Source organism: Lissotriton helveticus, chromosome 2_1 (genome assembly GCF_964261635.1).
Source record: "Lissotriton helveticus chromosome 2_1, aLisHel1.1, whole genome shotgun sequence".
NCBI classification, from domain to species: domain Eukaryota; kingdom Metazoa; phylum Chordata; class Amphibia; order Caudata; family Salamandridae; genus Lissotriton; species Lissotriton helveticus.
In genome coordinates this window covers 1,980,666,550-1,980,691,979 of record NC_136059.1, presented here as the reverse complement: position 1 = coordinate 1,980,691,979, position 25,430 = coordinate 1,980,666,550, and positions in this window count along the sequence as shown.

Below are 25,430 nucleotides of genomic sequence, written 5' to 3'. Positions count from 1 at the left end.
AAGGAGTCGTCAACGGCTCGCCTCCGCCAGGTGTCGATCACCCCCGTCCGCCCTGGGCGCTGGCTCCACCCCCCTGCTGGGTGTCTGGACTCCCTCATCCTGGACCTCCCGACCTCCAGGCGCGAGGGTCCGGACATCAAAGGGGGCCAGACCTATAACTGGGGCAGCGCCAGACCAGGAAGGCAGTTGTATCCTGGAGTCGAGAGACACCGAGAAGAACTCATCCTTGACGGACTGCTGGCGCTGCCGTAGCCCTGCCGGTGAACCATCATCTTGGCCTGCTGGCACTGCCGCGGCCCTCTGCCTCGTGGAACCATCATCTTGGCCTGCTGGCGCTGCCGCGGCCCTCTGCCTCGTGAAACCATCATCTTGGCCTGCTGGCGCTGCCGCGGTCTTCTGCAGCTTGAACCATCGTCTTGGCCTGCTGGCGCTGCCGCGGCCCCTTCGTTGTAGACTTCATCCTAGCCAGCTGGCGCTGCCGCGGCCCGACCTTGCAGCCCCTTCAGCTCGAGGATTGTGAGCTCCCCTCCTGCCACCGCCTGTACCGACCCGGTACCAAGACTGTCCCGCTACCCCCCTTTTCCTACAGAGACTAGAATTGAGAGGACCCTCGAGTCCTGTATCTCCTGTATCGCTGATAACCTTGCCGCAAGAACCCTATATAAAGTGTTGATCTCATCCTTGTGTGGTGTCTATCCGTGGGGAGGGAAGTGACCTGTCTGTACGATCGCCGGGGGCGGCCCTCATCGGAGGCCTCTCCCCCAGTATTCGGCCGACCCTCTGGGTCCCCGTCTAACATTGGTGGCCAGCGGCGCGATCCGAACCGACGCACAATCGTATAGAGGGTCACTCGCCCCACGACACACAACCACCATGACAACAAAAGAGAGAGGAACAACGGAAAAATTCCAGATGGAAAAATTGGAAGAATACAACCACTGAGAACTGAAACAATTTTGCATAGAACTTGGCCTTCCAACCACAGGACTGAGTACGAAAGAGGACTTCAAACGAGCCCTGGAATCTTGGGCAGAGACGGGTACGGCCGTACCCCAAACACGAAACCCCGAAACGAGCCCCACGCCGATAGAAGAAAGAAGATCGGGTCTCTCCCCAGAGGAGATCCGAGAACGAGAAAAAAGCAGACTCCATGAATTGGAACTGGCGCGACTTCGCTTAGACGGAGAACTCAAACTGGCGGAACAAAAAATAACGCTGGAACACTTACGGCTCCGAGAGGAGCGAGAAGAGAAGCAAAGACAGAGAGAGCTAGAGGAAAAGAAGCTAGCCTACGAACATGAGCGCAACCTCAAGGAACTAGAAATTCAGAAACAGAATAAAGAGCTCGGGGTCCCCGAACGCCCGATCCTGCCTGCCACTACCGATCCCAAGGTTCACATCCCCAAAGATGTCATCAGGGAGTACTACAAGAACGATGATATCCAGCAGTGGTTTAAAGCTTACGAGGCAGCCATGACCTCCCACCGGATTCCCAGGAGCGACTGGGGCGCCGGGTTATGGGGGAGGTTCGTCAACGAAGGACGAGACGCCCTGCTGCAACTCCCGGACCATCTGATGACATCCTACGACCACATGAAGGCCACCCTCCTCACTCGTTACAGACTCACACCCGCGATGTACCACCAGCGGTTCCGCGACTGCAAACGGATCCCGGGTACAACTTGGGTGGAATACGTGAACTTCTTTAGCCGAGCCTTCGAGGGGTGGATCAAGGGCAGCAAAGAGACCACCTACGAACAACTTTTTGACCTCATCGTATGGGAGCACCTTTCTAACAACTGCTTCATCGAACTCCGGCAACACCTCCTGGACAGTAAACTGACAGAACCTCGACAACTCGCCGCCGAAGCTGACCGATGGGAAAGCACACGAGTTGGACGGAACGGGCCCAGCGAATCACACAGAACTTACCAAGGGCCCCATCGCCCCCGTGGGGGAGGAGGAGGCAAGGGTCGGGGTAGAGACACCGGCCCCATGACTCCCGCAAGCAACCCCTCGCCCCCGGCCGGCAGGGGGAGCCCTCCGATGCGGCCCGGCTTCCGGGCCAACATTATTTGCCACCGATGCCAACGACCCGGCCACTACGCCAATGATCCCAACTGCCCAAAGAACCAGAACACTATACCCCGCCAGGTCGCGGCGGCCGCCCTAGGGGAAGAACCAGTCCCGGAAGACCACGAAGAGTACGAGACAGACCAGCCTGAGTGGGAACCGGCCGCCATGTCCCTGGTCTGCTTAGGGGAAAGAGACATGATTCCGCGGGCCCCCCTTCCCGCCAACACGCAGAAGTACAGCCAGTGGGTCAACATTAATGGCCGCCGGGCGGAAGCCCTCCGCGACACCGGAGCCAGTGTGACCGCGGTCCGCTGTCACCTGGTGACCCCAGACCAAATCTTGCCGAACATTCTTTGCCCTGTCCGATCAGCCGACAACTCAGAAAGTCTATGTCGCATGGCCTGCGTCCCCTTCGAATAGGGGGGAGTATCCGGGATGCTAAAAGTGACTGTCTGCGATTATGCCCCCGTGGATTGCCTCCTAGGGAATGACCTCGAAAGTTCTCCCTGGGCAGCAGTCGAACGGAGAGAACACCTGGGGATGCTGGGCCTCCCCGAATGGGTCTGTGTCACGACCCGGTCCATGACCGCCCGTGCGGTCCTCAGTCCAGAAGAGCCCGAGTGGCCGGAGCCTCCTCCCGTGATCATCACAGAGGAGGCCGCCCCAGAAGCAAGTCTCCCGACCCAAACCGAAGAAGGATCCGACCGGCTTCAGGACATCCCTGACCTGGCACAGTGCGGTCAGGAGGGGGGTCCCACCCAGGAACAATTCCGACACGAACAAAGAACCTGTCCCTCCCTCGAGGGACTCCGACAGCAAGCCCTTGCCCAGAGCGCAGGGGATACATCGGGGGCCCACTGGATCTACTGGGACCAGGACCTGCTCTACAGCGAGCAAAGAATTGCAGAACTAGGGGCCAGTCGGGTGCTGGTGGTGCCCCTTCGCTTCAGAGATTTCCTCCTGAACTTAGCCCACGATGTCCCCCTTGCCGGACACCTGGGACAGGACAAAACGTACGACCGCCTGGTGACCCACTTTTTCTGGCCCCAAATGCGAAAGGATGTCGCCAACCACTGCAGGGCCTGCCCCACCTGCCAGGCCAGCGGAAAAAGTGGCCGGAAAACCAGAGCACCCTTACAACCCTTTCCCGTCGTCACCACCCCGTTAGAACGGGTGGGAATAGACATTGTGGGGCCCCTGGACCCCCGAACCGCCCAAGGACACCGGTTCATCCTGGTCCTGGTGGACCACGCCACCCGCTATCCCGAGGCCATCCCTCTTCGAACCGTGACGGCCCCCGTGGTAGGCCGAGCCCTGATGGGGATCTTCTCCCGGGTGGGTTTTCCCCGGGAGGTCGTCAGCGACAGGGGCACGAACTTTATCTCAAAATATATGAAGTCTCTCTGGCAACAGTGCGGGGTCACCTACAAATTCACGACCCCCTATCACCCGCAAGGAAATGGATTGGTCGAGCGGTTTAACCGCACCCTCAAAGGAATGATCATGGGCCTAGAAGAACCCCTCCGTCGCCAGTGGGACGTGCTACTCCCGTGCCTCCTGTTTGCCTATCGGGAAGTCCCTCAGAAATCCCTCGGCTTCAGCCCATTTGAACTCCTGTACGGACACCCCGTCCGGGGTCCCCTCAGCCTAGTCAAGGAAGGTTGGGAAAAGCCCCCCCAGAAAACTCCCCCTGACATATACAAGTACCTCCTGGCCCTTCGCAACCAGACACGGCGATTCAGGGAGATCGCAAAAGCAAACCTTGAAGCCAGTCAGGAGAACATGAATAAATGGTACGATCAGCACGCTTCCTCCATTGAGTTCGAACCGGGACAACAGGTCTGGGTGATGTCCCCGGTTGAACCCTGTGCACTACAGGACAAATGGTCCGGGCCCTTCCAGGTGATCGAACGCTAAGGGCCCGTCACCTATTTAATTGACATGGAAACCGCAAGGAACCCCCTACGGGTCCTCCACGCCAACAGACTCAAGCCCCATTTTGTACGCTCAGAACTCAGCCTCCTGATGGCTACCGATAATGGGACGGAAGAAGACTCCGAGCCCCTTCCTGACCTGCTGAGGACCCTCGAGCAGGATGGCTCAGTGGAAGGGGTCCGATTCTCCGAGGCCTTGTCCCCGGAGCAACGCCAAGACTGTCAAGCCCTCCTGAAACGGTTCGCATCCCTATTCTCCCTCACCCCCGGGGTCACCCCTTGGTGCCTTCACGATGTGGACACCGGGGACAGCCCCCCTATTCGACCCCGGGCATACCGCGTACCAGATCGGGTGCGCGCCTGCATCCAGACCGAGGTATCCAAGATGCTGGCCCTAGGAGTGATCGAACCCTCTGACAGCCCCTGGGCCAGCCCAGTCGTCCTGGTCCCCAAGGCTGCCGCCCCGGGCGTTGCCCCTGAGCTCCGGTTTTGTGTGGACTACCGGGGGCTGAATGCCGTTACCAGGAACGACGCTCACCCTATCCCCCGGGCAGATGAGCTAATTGACCGTATGGGGGCCGCCCGCTACCTGAGCATCTTCGATCTAACAGCGGGCTACTGGCAAATCGGCCTCACCCCTAGGGTCCAAGAACGATCCGCCTTCTCTACCCCGGACGGTCACTACCACTTTAAGGTGATGCTATTCGGCATGAAGAACGCTCCGGCAACATTTCAACGGCTTGTGAACCAGGTGCTGGCGGGCCTCGAAGAATTCAGCGCCGCCTACCTGGACGACATCGCTGTGTACAGCCACCACTGGACCGACCACCTCCGCCACCTGCGGGAAGTTCTACACGCCCTCCAGCAGGCCGGGCTCACCATCAAGGCCAGCAAATGCCAGGTTGGCCAAGGGTCCGTGACATACCTGGGACACCAAGTGGGAAGCGGGCTGGTGGCCCCCCTCCAGCTCAAGATTGCTGCCATCCAGGCCTGGCAACCCCCTACGACCCAAACCGAGGTCCGGGCCTTCCTGGGACTCACCGGGTACTACCGGCGGTTTGTGAAGGACTATGGCAGCATCGTGGGGCCCCTCACGGAGCTCACCTCCAAGAAGAGCCCCAAAGCAGTCAACTGGACCCCGGACTGCCAATCGGCCTTCGAGAAGTTGAAGACCGCCATGTGCACTGCCCCCGTGCTCCAGGCTCCCGACTATGGCCGGGAATTCATTGTACAGACGGACGCCTCCGATCATGGCGTGGGGGCCGTCCTCTCCCAACTCAACACCGAGGGGGTCGATCAACCAGTGGCCTTCATCAGCCGGCGGCTGCTGGCCAGAGAACAGCGATGGAGCACCATCGAGAGGGAGGCCTTCGCCGTAGTCTGGACCCTCAAGAAGCTCCGGCCCTACCTCTTCGGCACCCACTTCCGGGTACAAACAGACCACCGACCCCTGCAATGGCTGATGCAAATGCGGGGGGAGAACCCGAAACTGTTGCGCTGGTCCATCTCCCTGCAGGGGATGGACTTCACTGTGGAGCATCGTCCAGGCCAGGACCACGCCAACGCAGACGGCCTGTCACGCTTTTTCTGCCTCGGCGAGGAGAGTCCCCAGGAGGATGGCTGACTCTCCCTGCCTTCAGCTGGGGGGGACGCATGTTGGACAGGCCGCATGGTCGGGCTGTCTCCCCTCCACACAACGGGGCCCGGACCCCGGCTCTCCCTGAATCCCCAGCAAGAGCCTCCCCGGCGACCCCCGAAGTAATCCACAATCCGTCCACAACGAGACTCCGGCTCCTGAACCCTCCCGTACCGGCTGGCCCTGGTCCCCATCCGCACCATGGCCCCGGCCCAGCCGCCATCTTTGGACACTACAGCACGAGGCCGCGTGGCCTCAACTCAACCCTAACCCTGGGCCTGGCCAGGCCCCGACATCGAGGCACCAACCTCCACCCAGGAGGTAGAGAGACCACTTGGCAGGTCAATGGGAGAAGGAGTAGTCAACGGCTCGCCTCCGCCAGGTGTCGATCACCGCCGGCCGCCCTGGGCGCTGGCTCTACCCCCCTGCTGGGTGTCTGGACTCCCTCATCCCGGACCTCCCGACCTCCAGGCGCGAGGGTCCGGACATCAAAGGGGGCCAGACCTATAACTGGGGCAGCGCCAGACCAGGAAGGCAGTTGTATCCTGGAGTCGAGAGACACCGAGAAGAACTCATCCTTGATGGACTGCTGGCGCTGCCGTAGCCCTGCCGGTGAACCATCATCTTGGCCTGCTGGCGCTGCCGCGGCCCTCTGCCTCGTGGAACCATCATCTTGGCCTGCTGGCGCTGCCGCGGCCCTCTGCCTCGTGAAACCATCATCTTGGCCTGCTGGCGCTGCCGCGGTCTTCTGCAGCTTGAACCATCGTCTTGGCCTGCTGGCGCTGCCGCGGCCCCTTCGTTGTAGACTTCATCCTAGCCAGCTGGCGCTGCCGCGGCCCGACCTTGCAGCCCCTTCAGCTCGAGGATTGTGAGCTCCCCTCCTGCCACCGCCTGTACCGACCCGGTACCAAGACTGTCCCGCTACCCCCCTTTTCCTAAAGAGACTAGAATTGAGAGTACCCTCGAGTCCTGTATCTCCTGTATCGCTGATAACCTTGCCGCAAGAACCCTATATAAAGTGATGATCTCATCCTTGTGTGGTGTCTATCCGTGGGGAGGGAAGTGACCTGTCTGTACGATCGCCGGGGGCGGCCTCATCGGAGACCTCTCCCCCAGTATTCGGCCGACCCTCTGGGTCCCCGTCTAACACTGGCCCAGTGCATCATGGGAACAGGGCAGACCAAACTACCAAGCCAATTCTTCACTGGAAAGGAAACAAGCTTCCGGGGACCGGTTTCTGGCATTACAGCCGTCTTCGGCCCGGCTTGCTTGAATCCTGATGGTGCAGTGAGCAAGGGACTCATGTCTGAGCATACCCTTCCACGCTTATGGTGGCCAAAATAATTTCAAAAGGGGGGTGGTGATGGACAGAGTATCTGAGTTAATCAGAACACTCCTACCCAGTCAACAGATCAGGGCTTGATCCATCACCGTTTTTTAGCTCACTGCACCATCCCAGTTCAGAACCTGGCTATATGCAAATTAGTCTGTCCCTGGCCCAGTGCATCATGTGAACAGGGCAGACCAAACTACCAAGCCAATTCTTCACTGGAAAGGAAACAAGCTTCCGGGGACCGGTTTCTGGCATTACAGCCGTCTTCGGCCCGGCTTGCTTGAATCCTGATGGTGCAGTGAGCAAGGGACTCATGTCTGAGCATACCCTTCCACACTTATGGTGGCCAAAATAATTTCAAAAAGTGGGTGGTGATGGACAGAGTATCTGAGTTAATCAGAACACTCCTACCCATTCAACAGATCAGATCTTGATCCATCACCGTTTTTTAGCTCACTGCACCATCCCAGTTCAGAACCTGGCTATATGCAAATTAGTCTGTCCCTGGCCCAGTGCATCATGGGAACAGGGCAGACCAAACTACCAAGCCAATTCTTCACTGGAAAGGAAACAAGCTTCCGGGGACCGGTTTCTGGCATTACAGCCGTCTTCGGCCCGGCTTGCTTGAATCCTGATGGTGCAGTGAGCAAGGGACTCATGTCTGAGCATACCCTTCCACACTTATGGTGGCCAAAATAATTTCAAAAAGGGGGTGGTGATGGACAGAGTATCTGAGTTAATCAGAACACTCCTACCCAGTCAACAGATCAGGGCTTGATCCATCACCGTTTTTTAGCTCACTGCACCATCCCAGTTCAGAACCTGGCTATATGCAAATTAGTCTGTCCCTGGCCCAGTGCATCATGGGAACAGGGCAGACCAAACTACCAAGCCAATTCTTCACTTGAAAGGAAACAAGCTTCCGGGGACCGGTTTCTGGCATTACAGCCGTCTTCGGCCCGCCTTGCTTGAATCCTGATGGTGCAGTGGGCAAGGGACTCATGTCTGAGCATACCCTTCCACACTTATGGTGGCCAAAAAAATTTCAAAAAGGGGTGGTGGTGGGCAGAGTATCTGAGTTAATCAGAACACTCCTACCCAGTCAACAGATCAGGGCTTGATCCATCACCGTTTTTTAGCTCACTGCACCATCCCAGTTCAGAACCTGGCTATATGCAAATTAGTCTGTCCCTGGCCCAGTGCATCATGGGAACAGGGCAGACCAAACTACCAAGCCAATTCTTCACTGGAAAGGAAACAAGCTTCCGGGGTCCGGTTTCTGGCATTACAGCCGTCTTCGGCCCGGCTTGCTTGAATCCTGATGGTGCAGTGAGCAAGGGACTCATGTCTGAGCATACCCTTCCACACTTATGGTGGCCAAAATAATTTCAAAAAGGGGGTGGTGATGGACAGAGTATCTGAGTTAATCAGAACACTCCTACCCAGTCAACAGATCAGGGCTTGATCCATCACCGTTTTTTAGCTCACTGCACCATCCCAGTTCAGAACCTGGCTATATGCAAATTAGTCTGTCCCTCAAGGCATCATCCCTAAACCCTTGAAATCCGCGGTAATTGTGCCCATTTTAAAAAAACCCGGGGCAGATCCCTCTGTCCCCGCCAATTTCCGGCCTATCTCCCTCCTACCATTCCTGGCCAAGGTGCTCGAGCGCCACGTCACCTGCGCTCTGAGCTCCTTTGTGGAGAATCATGATGCCCTTGCCCCCCGTCAAGCCGGTTTCCGCCCCGCACACTCTACGGAGTCCGTTGTCCTGTCGGTCCTGGACACCCTCAGGGAGGGTATGGACACCAATCAGCACCAGGCCCTTGTGCTCCTCGATCTCTCAGCCGCCTTCGATACGGTCGATCATACCATCCTCCTCTCCCGTATCGGAGCGGCGGGGATCGGGGGGACCGCCCTGGTCTGGTTGTCCTCATTCCTGAGCGACCGCACCCAGGCTGTTCGACTGGGTGACTTCACGGCGGACGTCCGGAAAGTTCAGTGCGGGGTTCCCCAAGGTTCCTCCCTTTCTCCCCTCTTGTTTAACCTGTACATTGCTCCCCTAATCTTCTCTCTTCAACAGATGGAGGTCGGCGTATTTAATTATGCGGACGACCTCCAGCTTGTCTTCAATCTGTCTTCTCCTTCCTCTATTCTAAACTTTCAATCTGTTATGCTTCACATCAGGGACTGGATGAACCACAACCACCTTAAACTCAACCCCGACAAAACCGAGTTGGTGTTGACGGGTGGTTCATCCAGCCCCTGGTCCCCTCTTTTTTGGCCCCCTGCTCTTGGCCCTCCTCCCACCCCTGCTTCCTCAGTTAAAACACTTGGCATAAAACTTAACTCTCAACTCACCCTTCACTCCCAGGTTAGCTCTGTGGTATCTTCTTCCTGTCTTTCACTGCGCACTATACGTAGGGTGTCCCGTTTCTTCACTTTCACTGCCCTAAAGCTCATCATCTTGGCCATGGTGGTATCCCGCCTGGACTACGGCAACGCTCTGTATGCCGGCATCCCCGCCTACAGTCTGCGTCGCCTGCAACAGATCCAAAACCAGGCGGCCCGCCTGGTTTTCAAACTCCCCAAATTTCACCACTCTACCCCGCTTCTGAAATCACTTCACTGGCTCCCTGTGCGAGCCAGAATTGAATTCAAGCTTGCTTCCATCACTTTCCGGGCCCGACACGGACTCGCACCTGAATTCATTTCCTCCGAGATTGTCTCCTATGTCCCAACCAGGGAACTTCGCTCGTCCTCCCAGTCCCTCCTCACCATCCCACGCTACCGGAGAAAGAAGTGGGGAGGCTCTAAATTCGCCACCCTCGCCCCTACCCTCTGGAACTCCCTTCCCCTCGGTCTCCGCACCATCTCTCTTTACCCACATTTCCGTAAACAACTTAAGACCTACCTATTCACGAAATCCTTCGAATAATAACTCTCCGGTTCCCCCAGCTTTTTAACTAGGATCCTGTCAGTAATAGCGCCAAGAAACCGCAGGTATACGAGCGCTCTATAAGAAATTTTAAATTCAAATTCAAATTCAAAAATTCAAATTCCCTGGCCCAGTGCATCATGGGAACAGGGCAGACCAAACTACCAAGCCAATTCGTCACTGGAAAGGAAACAAGCTTCTGGGGACCGGTTTCTGGCATTACAGCCGTCTTCGGCCCGGCTTGCTTGAATCCTGATGGTGCTAAAAAACAGTGTTGGATCTAGCCCTGATCTCTTGACTGGGTGAGAGTATTCTGCTTAATTCAGAAACTCTGTCCATCACCACCCCTTGTTGTTAAATATTTTGTCCACCCTAAACTTGGAAGAGTATACTCAGATGTGAGTCCCTTGCTCCTTGCACCATCAGGATTCAAGCAAGCCGGGCTGACGACGCCTGAAATGGCAGAAACCGGTCCCCGGAAGCTTGTTTCCTTCCCAGTGTAAGAATTGGCTTGGTAGTTTGGTTTGCCCTGTTCCCATCATGCACTGGGACAGGAACAGACTAATTTGCATATAGCCAGGTTCTGAACTGGGATGGTGCAGTGAGCTAAAAAACGATGTTGGATCTAGCCCTGATCTCTTGACTGGGTGAGAGTATTCTGCTTAATTCAGAAACTCTGTCCATCACCACCCCTTGTTGTTAAATATTTTGTCCTCCCTAAGCGTGGAAGGGTATACTCAGATGTGAGACCCTTGCTCATTGCACCATCAGGATTCAAGCAAGCCGGGCCGACGACGCCTGAAATGGCAGAAACCGGTCCCCGGAAGCTTGTTTCCTTCCCAGTGTAAGAATTGGCTTGGTAGTTTGGTTTGCCCTGTCCCCATCATGCACTGGGACAGGAACAGACTAATTTGCATATAGCCAGGTTCTGAACTGGGATGGTGCAGTGAGCTAAAAAACTGTGTTGGATATAGCCCTGATCTCTTGACTGGGTGAGAGCATTCTGCTTAATTCAGAAACTCTGTCCATCACCACCCCTTGTTGTTAAATATATTGTCCACCCTAAGCGTGGAAGGGTATACTCAGATGTGAGTCCCTTGCTCATTGCACCATCAGGATTCAAGCAAGCCGGGCCGACGATGCCTGAAATGGCAGAAACCGTTCCCCGGAAGCTTGTTTCCTTCCCAGTGTAAGAATTGGCTTGGTAGTTTGGTTTGCCCTGTTCCCATCATGCACTGGGACAGGAACAGACTAATTTGCATATAGCCAGGTTCTGAACTGGGATGGTGCAGTGAGCTAAAAAACTTTGTTGGATCTAGCTCTGATCTCTTGACTGGGTGAGAGTATTCTGCTTAATTCAGAAACTCTGTCCATCACCACCCCTTGTTGTTAAATATTTTGTCCACCCCAAGCGTGGAAGGGTATACTCAGATGTGAGTCCCTTGCTCATTGCACCATCAGGATTCAAGCAAGCCGGGCCGACGACGCCTGAAATGGCAGAAACCGGTCCCCGGAATCTTGTTTCCTTCCCAGTGTAAGAATTGGCTTGGTAGTGTGGTTTGCCCTGTTCCCATCATGCACTGGGACAGGAACAGACTAATTTGCATATAGCCAGGTTCTGAACTGGGATGGTGCAGTGAGCTAAAAAATGGTGTTGGATCTAGCCCTGATCTCTTGACAGGGTGAGAGTATTCTGCTTAATTCAGAAACTCTGTCCATCACCACCCCTTGTTGTTAAATATTTTGTCCACCCTAAGCGTGGAAGGGTATACTCAGATGTGAGTTCCTTGCTCATTGCACCATCAGGATTCAAGCAAGCCGGGCCGACGACGCCTGAAATGGCAGAAACCGGTCCCCGGAAGCTTGTTTCCTTCCCAGTGTAAGAATTGGCTTGGTAGTTTGGTTTGCCCTGTTCCCATCATGCACTGGGACAGGAACAGACTAATTTGCATATAGCCAGGTTCTGAACTGGGATGGTGCAGTGAGCTAAAAAACGGTGTTGGATCTAGCCCTGATCTCTTGACTGGGTGAGAGTATTCTGCTTAATTCAGAAACTCTGTCCATCACCACCCCTTGTTGTTAAATATTTTGTCCACCCTAAGCGTGGAAGGGTATACTCAGATGTGAGTCCCTTGCTCATTGCACCATCAGGATTCAAGCAAGCCGGGCCGACGACGCCTGAAATGGCAGAAACCGGTCCCCGGAAGCTTGTTTCCTTCCCAGTGTAAGAATTGGCTTGGTAGTTTGGTTTGCCCTGTTCCCATCATGCACTGGGACAGGAACAGACTAATTTGCATATAGCCAGGTTCTGAACTGGGATGGTGCAGTGAGCTAAAAAACGGTGTTGGATCTAGCCCTGATCTCTTGACTGGGTGAGAGTATTCTGCTTAATTCAAAAACTCTGTCCATCACCACCCCTTGTTGTTAAATATTTTGTCCACCCTAAGCGGGGAAGGGTATACTCAGATGTGAGTCCCTTGCTCATTGCACCATCAGGATTCAAGCAAGCCAGGCCGACGACGCCTGAAATGGCAGAAACCGGTCCCCGGAAGCTTGTTTCCTTCCCAGTGTAAGAATTGGCTTGGTAGTTTGGTTTGCCCTGTTCCCATCATGCACTGGGACAGGAACAGACTAATTTGCATATAGCCAGGTTCTGAACTGGGATGGTGCAGTGAGCTAAAAACGGTGTTGGATCTAGCCCTGATCTCTTGACTGGGTGAGAGTATTCTGCTTAATTCAGAAACTCTGTCCATCACCACCCCTTGTTGTTAAATATTTTGTCCACCCTAAGCGTGGAAGGCTATACTCAGATGTGAGTCCCTTGCTCATTGCACCATCAGGATTCAAGCAAGCCGGGCCGACGACGCCTGAAATGGCAGAAACCGGTCCCCGGAAGCTTGTTTCCTTCCCAGTGTAAGAATTGGCTTGGTAGTTTGGTTTGCCCTGTTCCCATCATGCACTGGGACAGGAACAGACTAATTTGCATATAGCCAGGTTCTGAACTGGGATGGTGCAGTGAGCTAAAAAATGGTGTTGGATCTAGCCCTGATCTCTTGACTGGGTGAGAGTATTCTGCTTAATTCAGAAACTCTGTCCATCACCACCCCTTGTTGTTAAATATTTTGTCCACCCTAAGCGTGGAAGGGTATACTCAGATGTGAGTCCCTTGCTCATTGCACCATCAGGATTCAAGCAAGCCGGGCCGACGACGCCTGAAATGGCAGAAACCGGTCCCCGGAAGCTTGTTTCCTTCCCAGTGTAAGAATTTGCTTGGTAGTTTTGGTTTGCCCTGTTCCCATCATGCACTGGGACAGGAACAGACTAATTTGCATATAGCCAGGTTCTGAACTGGGATGGTGCAGTGAGCTAAAAAACGATGTTGGATCTAGCCCTGATCTCTTGACTGGGTGAGAGTATTCTGCTTAATTCAGAAACTCTGTCCATCACCACCCATTGTTGTTAAATATTTTGTCCACCCTAAGCGTGGAAGGGTATACTCAGATGTGAGTCCCTTGCTCATTGCACCATCAGGATTCAAGCAAGCCGGGCCGACGACGCCTGAAATGGCAGAAACCGGTCCCCGGAAGCTTGTTTCCTGCCCAGTGTAAGAATTGGCTTGGTAGTTTGGTTTGCCTTGTTCCCATCATGCACTGGGACAGGAACAGACTAATTTGCATATAGCCAGGTTCTGAACTGGGATGGTGCAGTGAGCTAAAAAACGGTGTTGGATCTAGCCCTGATCTCTTGACTGGGTGAGAGTATTCTGCTTAATTCAGAAACTCTGTCCATCACCACCCCTTGTTGTTAAATATTTTGTCCACCCTAAGCGTGGAAGGGTATACTCAGATGTGAGGCCCTTGCTCCTTGCACCATCAGGATTCAAGCAAGCCGGGCCGACGACGCCTGAAATGGCAGAAACTGGTCCCCGGAAGCTTGTTTCCTTCCCAGTGTAAGAATTGGCTTGGTAGTTTGGTTTGCCCTGTTCCCATCATGCACTGGGACAGGAACAGGCGAATTTGCATATAGCCAGGTTCTGAACTGGGATGGTGCAGTGAGCTAAAAAACGGTGTTGGATCTAGCCCTGATCTCTTGACTGGGTGAGAGTATTCTGCTTAATTCAGAAACTCTGTCCATCACCACCCCTTGTTGTTAAATATTTTGTCCACCCTAAGCGTGGAAGGGTATACTCAGATGTGAGTCCCTTGCTCATTGCACCATCAGGATTCAAGCAAGCCGGGCCGACGACGCCTGAAATGGCAGAAACCGGTCCCCGGAAGCTTGTTTCCTTCCCAGTGTAAGAATTGGCTTGGTAGTTTGGTTTGCCCTGTTCCCATCATGCACTGGGACAGGAACAGACTAATTTGCATATAGCCAGGTTCTGAACTGGGATGGTGCAGTGAGCTAAAAAACGGTGATAGATCTAGCCCTGATCTCTTGACTGGGTGAGAGTATTCTGCTTAATTCAGAAACTCTGTCCATCACCACCCCTTGTTGTTAAATATTTTGTCCACCCTAAGCGTGGAAGGGTATACTCAGATGTGAGTCCCTTGCTCATTGCACCATCAGGATTCAAGCAAGCCGGGCCGACGACGCCTGAAATGGCAGAAACCGGTCCCCGGAAGCTTGTTTCCTTCCCAGTGTAAGAATTGGCCTGGTAGTTTGGTTTGCCCTGTTCCCCTCATGGACTGGGACAGGAACAGACTAATTTGCATATAGCCAGGTTCTGAACTGGGATGGTGCAGTGAGCTAAAAAACGGTGTTGGATCTAGCCCTGATCTCTTGACTGGGTGAGAGTATTCTGCTTAATTCAGAAACTCTGTCCATCACCACCCCTTGTTGTTAAATATTTTGTCCACCCTAAGCGTGGAAGGTTATACTCAGATGTTAGTCCCTTGCTCATTGCACCATCAGGATTCAAGCAAGCCGGGCCGACGACAACTGAAATGGCAGAAACCGGTCCCCGGAAGCTTGTTTCCTTCCCAGTGTAAGAATTGGCTTGGTAGTTTGGTTTGCCCTGTTCCCATCATGCACTGGGACAGGAACAGACTAATTTGCATATAGCCAGGTTCTGAACTGGGATGGTGCAGTGAGCTAAAAAACGGTGCTGGATCTAGCCCTGATCTCTTGACTGGGTGAGAGTATTCTGCTTAATTCATAAACTCTGTCCATCACCACCCCTTGTTGTTAAATATTTTGTCCACCCTAAGCGTGGAAGGGTATACTCAGATGTGAGTCCCTTGCTCATTGCAGCATCAGGATTCAAGCAAGCCGGGCCGACGACGCCTGAAATGACAGAAACCGGTCCCCGGAAGCTTGTTTCCTTCCCAGTGTAAGAATTGGCCTGGTAGTTTGGTTTGCCCTGTTCCCATCATGCACTGGGACAGGAACAGACTAATTTGCATATAGCCAGGTTCTGAACTGGGATGGTGCAGTGAGCTATAAAATGGTGTTGGATCTAGCCCTGATCTCTTGACTGGGTGAGAGTATTCTGCTTAATTCAGAAACTCTGTCCATCACCACCCCTTGTTGTTAAATATACTACCATCATGGCATCTTTATATTTCTTATAAATGTATGCTTAATAATTCTATATATTTCACATTATATTAGCCCAATTTAATGTAGGCTAACCTGCACATGGGAAGTTTTCTTGAGTCACTGAATCTATTGCCCATGAGAGAATTCCTTGATGTAACAAACAATGTGAACAGTGTTTTCTTTCCTGAGTTCTCATGTATTGTACAATAGATTTTGCTACAATTTTTGAGACAATCCTAACCAGGTACCTGGTAAACTGTCCTCTTGAACTAGCTCATGTGTTCTTGCTGAGAGAGCATTGTTCCAATGCTTCACATATTGGATTGCTGAAGGACTGCGTAATTGCACAGATATGGTATCGTATCACAAACATGGAGATGAATTGAAGGAGAGACTACTTAAACGAGGCTACCCCCATCGTTTAGTACGACATGCTTTCAAAAGAGCCAAGTACTACGATAGGGCAGCCCTATTACAAGGATCTAAACGTCCAGAACACAATCGAATAACTTGTGTTATCAATCACTCAACTTTGAACTTCAAGATTAGGAATGTTATCAATAAAAATTGGAGAATTTTGAACACTGATGATCAGGTTCCTGCCCTACCACTCTCCTTGCTAGCATATAGGAGGAATCAAAACTTGCGGGATTTATTAGTACATACACGCCAACCCAAAGAAACTCATTCAGGTGGTCAATGCACCATCACAGGGCTTCCCCTTGTCTTAGGCAATCACAGATGTGGATCATGTCACGCTTGTGACTCTGCAATCACGACTGACACTGTTGAATATAATGACAAGAAAATCAAACTCCGGTACCTTACAAACTGCCGGAGTAAGAATGTCATTTACATTCTATTTTGTAGTTGTGGACTGGCTTATATAGGGGAAACGGGCCGAGAATTTCGCACACGCTTCAGCGAACATAAATCCGCTATCAGGACCAAGAAAACGACAGCACCCCTAGTTGAACATTTTCTTAAAATGAACCACAATGAGCAGGACATTAAATGGACAATTTTAGAAAAGGTTCAACTCAAACCAGGTAAATCTGCAGATACTACGCGTAAAAAACGCGAAACATTCTGGATATACCATTTTGACTGTGTGAGAGGCGGTCTTAATGAAGAAATATCTTGGTATGTCACACAGTAGGACACAATGAGTGCATGTCTGCCCATCTCTCAGGCCACACATGATAGTGGTTATCATGTACTCTGTGTGTCTTCCTAGGACTGGTCGACATGGGCTGTTAGTAAACTGGAATTGTCATGAGACATGGGAACATCTTTATAATACTATTGAATTTTCCTGAAACTATCGGATTTCGTATATTCGGTTTATTGGATTTACCTTATATCATCTTTGAGATATAAAAGATTTCCTAAATTTGTATTAATGAACCTGGCAGCTTGTCACATTAGGCTTTATTCCTCATGCCGTGTCGTGACACGTTTGGACTCCCTCCTCTCGATTTAAAATATTCGACAATATGTGGCACATTATGGCTTTTTTTAAAATCTTATAGGCGTGGATATTTTTCAACAATATGTTTCGAGAGGTGTAAGTCTTTCTGGTATTTATTTACCCCTCCAATATGGCGTCTGTGTAAGTATTCCTGACGTTGTGTCTTTCTTAGTGAGCAACCTCGACGGGAGTCCGTTGTTTATCTCTAGGACCCTGACCGATCTCATCACGCTCCTCTATCATCTTGATGGCACGCACCAACGAGGCTTGTAGGAGTCCGTTCTCTATATTATTTTTTATCTCACTCGCGAGAGATCGCGAGACTTTCATTAATGTCTTTTGGGCATTGATCTACCCCTCCAACATGGCGCATGCAAAAGAATGCTTGACATCTTGTATATCTAAGTGAATAACCTCGACGGGAGTCCGTTCTTTACTTCTAGGACCCTGATTGGTAATATCTAGCTCTTTTATCACCCTTATGGCACGCACCAACGAGGCTCGTAGGAGTCCGTTTTCTATTTAATTTTTTCACTCTACTCGCGAGATACCGCAAGACTTTCAATCGTCTGACCCAGCATATTTACGGGTCCGGTGCTCCTCATTTCTGTTTGGAACCATCTATACCGGTGGGGGGTCCTTCCTTGACGCCGCACTTCATGCATGACCTGAGTAAGTAGCCAACCGAGAAACTGTAAATTACGTTTGTGCCCATAGGAACGAGTCGAGGGAGGCCGTTAAATATGCATATGTCACTCTATCCGCATTGTAATTTCGACACATGTAGCAGTTTACGAGTAGTATATTCTTGTACTAGGTACTTAGATTATATTTCTAGGGCACGCAGTGGGGTATGGGAACAGCATATGTAGACAGACACAGAAAGTCTACCGGCGCTACAAGGTATCTCTTTGGAGATAGGATGGTAACTGTACTGCATATAATATGCACTTACCACATTGTATGGTGGTGTAGTTAGGGAATCTCACTAGGTTTAAACCCAACAGAGATAAGGGACGTCCCACTCTAGTCGGGAGCTGTAGCACTGAGATAGTATGTCTCTCTCACTTGGACGACCAACATAGCCTATAGGCAGTTCTTTTTATTTATACATTATTTTTCTTCTTTATTCCTTTCAACAGTATTGAAAGAATTGGTGGCTTACTTCGGGTCCTCTGCTGGAGAGATTCACTTATGTCCATTGAAGGAAATAACTATAACAGAAGGAATCGGGACCCAGAACAACGACCCCTTGTGTAGGATTCAAGGTGGGTCCTTATCTCATGGTTATGTTTATACCTACCAGTTGTACTAGATAGGACAGGGGGGTCGGTTATGCAGCTCTTACATATTTTTTCTATTTTGTTCTTCTTTCCCCCTTTTTCTTTTCCATTTGTGACTTTTCTAGCCAGTATATAAGAAATATTCCCTACATCGGAGAACTCTCAATTTCACCTCCGTGCCATCTCTAAACTACCATAGGAACTCCCTCAAGCCCTATATAGGTAAAGTACTATAGCCTATATGTGGCGGGTTCTGCTTTAGGATCTTCTTCTCTACTTATTTAATGATTTAGCATGGTTTTTCCTTTTGTCTAGGGACTTGCTAGACTGTGATATTGTCTCCGCTGTGGTCCAAGTGTTCGGTTCCATTGATTCTAACATTTGCTGATGCATCATAGTGTAAGTAAACTTATCCTGATAATGAATTTTGCGGTATATACATCCTTCATAGAGGATGCTGGCCGAGGTAGATCTTTGGGTGATACTCATATAGATCTCTATATCTGACTGATTAACCATGTCTCGAGGGTACTTGTCTGAGCCCCGAGTTACTGCACTTATATGACTGTACTTTCGTGACGCCATGTTTATTCCTTGCAGACCTAGACAAAGTGGTGTTTCAATCCGAGCTGAAGTGTCAACAATGGGTTTTAAACTGTATATATTTATGGACTTAGAATTAAATTGGTTTCTCGTGGTGACACTATACCCACAACAAAAATTATGCTTTGTACTTTTTTAGGTCCCCTGGTTTCCTGTGTCTGTAAAGGAAAAAGGTCCTGAGGAAGGTGGCTGGGTGTGCCGCCGAAACGCGCGTAGACCAGAGTGCGGGGTCTCTTACTTTATTTCTGAGACCTGCTAATCAGCAGGGATTCCCTGCTGTCGAGTACTCAGACTTCCTTTTTTCACACGTAGTGCATGTGTATGCCATGTCAGTATGAATGAGTATGTATGTTGTGGACTGTTGTGTATTTTCAGGGGCATAGAGATAGTTATTAAATTATTTTTTCCTTTTTCTCTTTTCATTTGTGTGTGATATGTAATATATATATTTTTATTGTCTTTTTCCTGTATGTATTATTTAATCATTGTAGATGTGTTCATGGTGTTTAAATAATGTTGTATTCTATATGAAATCTTACTTTAATGAAAATATATAAGTGTAAGCAAAGCTATGAATAATTTATACCCAAGAAAAATAAAAATGATATATATTGGTGAAGAAAATTCAAAAAAATTGTTGTGTATTTGTCACCGGTAGTATTAAGAATATGATGTACACGTGTTAAAAATAGCTGTGGCCAACGAGGGAACTTTTTTCTGACTGTACCTTAACTTTCCCCTCTGTTCCCTGGCCCGATTTTACTCGTAGAGGGGGTCCCATCATTACTGCTTTTCGGCATTCGCGGTTCTTTAACCGTGGGATATAGGTTGCCTATTGTACGTTTTTCTATTCACATATATCCACTAGGGATATTTTTCTCTCGTTTTAAAATTATATTATCTTTATATTGGGTTTGTTGACACTTGCTCGCATGTGATTTACGTCTTGTATGACTTTGCAAGGAATGCTGCACTAGGTCAGTCACTTATCACCCAAATACTCTGTTGGATATTTTTGCTCTGTAGAGACCACTTCTTTAGACATCTAGGGAACTCACAGAATTTCCTCAGTACCTCTTGACAATTGGACAGACACCTTTCCCAAATAGATACATTTGGGTTTTCAGATGATGATTTCAACTCCCTTATGGGCAGGGTTACAGGGGATACAGGACCCCAACCAGCTCACCAACTTGACAACAGTGAGTGGCAAAATGTACTAAATATGCGCAAGAAACTCAAGCGCATAGAGTCCCATGCATTCTATATGTTTGAGTATCTCAAAGCTGGAGTTATTCCCTCGGGATTGAGGGTACGGAATGCACCTGCCCTCTTTGTTGAGATCAGAAAATTCCTGGAGCGGTGGTCACTGATTTCAAACCGCTGCTCCAGGGATTGGATGATGCTCATCATTGAAACTGCCAAGGATGTAGCATCTGCCCTTCAGAGAGATATTGATGAATTGGAAACAAAACTCAATACATCTAACTCTGTGGAGGAAGCCAAGAATTGCCTAGATAAGATTCAGTCTGAAATGAAAGATTTTGACATCTACCTTACTAATAAAAAGACAGAGAAATTACGTAAAGACATTAGATGGTTCACGAAGGAGAAAATGTACCCCTATCTTAACCCCAACCATTATCAACAGACAACATCAGGTAACTATAATCCTAACTTTGATGGTTACCAACAGAGAAGATATACTAACTTCTCAGACTCAGGTTCCTCCGGGTCAGATGGGGATAACTATCAGGACTCAGGCACAGGACAGTACAATTCAAGACCATTTAGGGGAAGAATGAATCAACGACCATTTCATGGACGTGGTTTTTTACCCCGGGGCCAATACCGAGGGAGGAATGTCCGGTGGCAGGACCAAGGGGCACAACATCAGATGAGCCCTCAACCTCCTCAACAGTATGTCAGGACCCGCAACCAACAGTACTGGTGGTAGACGGTTTATCCGTCACACGTGACCCAGATAGTGAGAATTTACCTATCTATAATCTCTCTTCAAAAAATCTTACATCAGAAGACATCCAGGTACTTAGTAGAGGTCTTTCATTTGTACCTAGTACATGGCTAAATAAATTCAAGTTACATGAGGATTTGTTTGCCTTCTTTAGAAAGGTGCGACTGAATAGGTTCTTTCTGAACAGACCTGCTAATGATGAAGACGATAATCTTTCCAAGTGCAAACCACCATCCACTTTTACCCCCACACTAGATATGGTGGGGGCCGAGGTACGCATATTTGAACAAAATGTCCTTCGGGATATAGAGCGCATCATCAAGAATCCCCAGAAACCAAAACCGAATCTGTCTAAAATGGAAATCACTTCGCTCAATAAGCTTAAGGCAGATCCATCCATTATCATTAAACCTTGCGATAAAGGTGGTGGTGTGATGGTATTTGATAAAAACCTATATGACCGGAAAATGACTGAAATGCTTGCTAGAACAGATCACTATAGACCAGCACAAAGAAGGGAAGTAGAGAGACTTAATTTATTCATTCAGGAGACAACCCAGGAGGCTTTTAATGAGGGCCACATTTGTGAGAATGAACTATTCTTTCTTCATAAGTCTTGCCCCATTATGTCTGCCCTCTACGGTTTACCAAAATCCCACAAAAAACTGAAACTGATCCCCCAATGCGACCAATTATTTCTACTATCGGGTCATGTACTGAATCCCTCTCCAAATATGTGGATACATTTCTATGTCCCCTCACACAGAAATATTCCTCGTTTATTCGGGATACGGGCGATATCATTAAGAAAATTGAGGGATTGCCATTCAATTCTGGAACTGACATCCTTGTGACGCTCGACATTGAGGCACTTTACACCAATATTCCTCAGTGTCGGGCGTTGCAGGCGGTGGCGACCCTCCTTGACAGATACCCAGACAATCGCCCCGACACGTTCATCTTACAATGTCTTGAAATTGTTCTCTTGAACAATTTTTTCGAGTACAATGGCGCACTCTATAAACAAATCAAGGGCACCTCAATGGGAGCATCTTGTGCCCCGAGTGTAGCTAATACATTCATGGGTGAGTGGGAATTGTGCAACATCTATAACGAACTGGCTCCTTTTTTTGAAAATGTTTTTGTTTGGAGACGATTTATAGATGATATTTTCTTTGTTTGGAAGGGATCAGCTGATGAGTTGGAATCGTTTGTCCTGTGGCTTAATGCCAGTGATCCTAATCTTAGATTCACAGTAAGTTATGACAACCTTAAGGTGGATTTTTTGGACATCAGCATTGAGGGTGATAGTGGTCATTTGAAGGTGAGCCTTTTCAGGAAACCCACGGCCAAAAATACCATTTTAAAATTCAACAGCTTTCACCCAAATTGCCAAAGAGAATCCATACCATTTGGAGAATTTTTACGGATTCGCCGTAATTGCACAGATATGGTATCGTATCACAAACATGGAGATGAATTGAAGGAGAGACTACTTAAACGAGGCTACCCCCATCGTTTAGTACGACATGCTTTCAATAGAGCCAAGTACTACGATAGGGCAGCCCTATTACAAGGATCTAAACGTCCAGAACACAATCGAATAACTTGTGTTATCAATCACTCAACTTTGAACTTCAAGATTAGGAATGTTATAAATAAAAATTGGAGAATTTTGAACACTGATGATCAGGTTCCTGCCCTACCACTCCCCTTGCTAGCATATAGGAGGAATCAAAACTTGCGGGATTTATTAGTACATACACGCCAACCCAAAGAAACTCATTCAGGTGATCAACGCACCATCACAGGGCTTCCCCTTGTCTTAGGCAATCACAGATGTGGATCATGTCACGCTTGTGACTCTGCAATCACGTCTGACACTGTTGAATATAATGACAAGAAAATCAAACTCCGGTACCTTACAAACTGCCGGAGTAAGAATGTCATTTACATTCTATTTTGTAGTTGTGGACTGGCTTATATAGGGGAAACGGGCCGAGAATTTCGCACACGCTCCAGCGAACATAAATCCGCTATCAGGACCAAGAAAACGACAGCACCCCTAGTTGAACATTTTCTTAAAATGAACCACAATGAGCAGGACATTAAATGGACAATTTTAGAAAAGGTTCAACTCAAACCAGGTAAATCTGCAGATACTACGCGTAAAAAACGCGAAACATTCGGGATATACCATTTTGACTGTGTGGGAGGCGGTCTTAATGAAGAAATATCTTGGTATGTCACACAGTAGGACACAATGAGTGCATGTCTGCCCATCTCTCAGGCCACACATGATAGTGGTTATCATGTACTCTGTGTGTCTTCCTAGGACTGGTCGACATGGGCTGTTAGTAAACTGGAATTGTCATGAGACATGGGAACATCTTTATAATACTATTAAGTTTTCCTGAAACTATCGGATTTCATATATTCGGTTTATTGGATTTACCTTATATCATCTTTGAGATATAAAAGATTTCCTAGATTTGTATTAATGAACCTGGCAGCTTGTCACATTAGGCTTTATTCCTCATGCCGTGTCGTGACACGTTTGGACTCCCTCCTCTCGATTTAAAATATTCGACAATATGTGGCACATTATGGCTTTTTTTAAAATCTTATAGGGGTGGATATTTTTCAACAATATGTTTCGAGAGGAGTAAGTCTTTCTGGTATTTATTTACCCCTCCAATATGGCGTCTGTGTAAGTATTCCTGACGTTGTGTCTTTCTTAGTGAGCAACCTCGACGGGAGTCCGTTGTTTATCTCTAGGACCCTGACCGATCTCATCACGCTCCTCTATCATCTTGATGGCACGCACCAACGAGGCTTGTAGGAGTCCGTTCTCTATATTATTTTTTATCTCACTCGCGAGAGATCGCGAGACTTTCATTAATGTCTTTTGGGCATTGATCTACCCCTCCAACATGGCGCATGCAAAAGAATCCTTGACATCTTGTATATCTAAGTGAATAACCTCGACGGGAGTCCGTTCTTTACTTCTAGAACCCTGATTGGTAATATCTAGCTCTTTTATCACCCTTATGGCACGCACCAACGAGGCTCGTAGGAGTCCGTTTTCTATTTAATTTTTTCACTCTACTCGCGAGATACCGCGAGACTTTCAATCGTCTGACCCAGCATATTTACGGGTCCGGTGCTCCTCATTTCTGTTTGGAACCATCTATACCGGTGGGGGGTCCTTCCTTGACGCCGCACTTCGTGCATGACCTGAGTAAGTAGCCAACCGAGAAACTGTAAATTACGTGTGTGCCCATAGGAACGAGTCGAGGGAGGCCGTTAAATATGCATATGTCACTCTATCCGCATTGTAATTTCGACACATGTAGCAGTTTACGAGTAGTATATTCTTGTACTAGGTACTTAGATTATATTTCTAGGGCACGCAGTGGGGTATGGGAACAGCATATGTAGACAGACACAGAAAGTCTACCGGCGCTACCAGGTATCTCTTTGGAGATAGGATGGTAACTGTACTGCATATAATATGCACTTACCACATTGTATGGTGGTGTAGTTAGGGAATCTCACTAGGTTTAAACCCAACAGAGATAAGGGACGTCCCACTCTAGTCGGGAGCTGTAGCACTGAGATAGTATGTCTCTCTCACTTGGACGACCAACATAGCCTATAGGCAGTTCTTTTTATTTATACATTATTTTTCTTCTTTATTCCTCTAAACAGTGTAGAAAGAATTGGTGGCTTACTTCGGGTCCTCTGATGGAGAGATTCACTTATGTCCATTGAAGGAAATAACTATAACAGAAGGAATCGGGACCCAGAACAACGACCCCTTGTGTAGGATTCAAGGTGGGTCCTTATCTCATGGTTATGTTTATACCTACCAGTTGTACTAGATAGGACAGGGGGGTCGGTTATGCAGCTCTTACATATTTTTTCTATTTTGTTCTTCTTTCCCCCTTTTTCTTTTCCATTTGTGACTTTTCTAGCCAGTATATAAGAAATATTCCCTACATCGGAGAACTCTCAATTTCACCTCCGTGCCATCTCTAAACTACCATAGGAACTCCCTCAAGCCCTATATAGGTAAAGTACTATAGCCTATATGTGGCGGGTTCTGCTTTAGGATCTTCTTCTCTACTTATTTAATGATTTAGCATGGTTTTTCCTTTTGTCTAGGGACTTGCTAGACTGTGATATTGTCTCCGCTGTGGTCCAAGTGTTCGGTTCCATTGATTCTAACATTTGCTGATGCATCATAGTGTAAGTAAACTTATCCTGATAATGAATTTTGCGGTATATATATCCTTCATAGAGGATGCTGGCCGAGGTAGATCTTTGGGTGATACTCATATAGATCTCTATATCTGACTGATTAACCATGTCTCGAGGGTACTTGTCTGAGCCCCGAGTTACTGCACTTATATGACTGTACTTTCGTGACGCCATGTTTATTCCTTGCAGACCTAGACAAAGTGGTGTTTCAATCTGAGCTGAAGTGTCAACAATGGGTTTTAAACTGTATATATTTATGGACTTAGAATCAAATTGGTTTCTCGTGGTGACACTATACCCACAACAAAAATTATGCTTTGTACTTTTTTAGGTCCCCTGGTTTCCTGTGTCTGTAAAGGAAAAAGGTCCTGAGGAAGGTG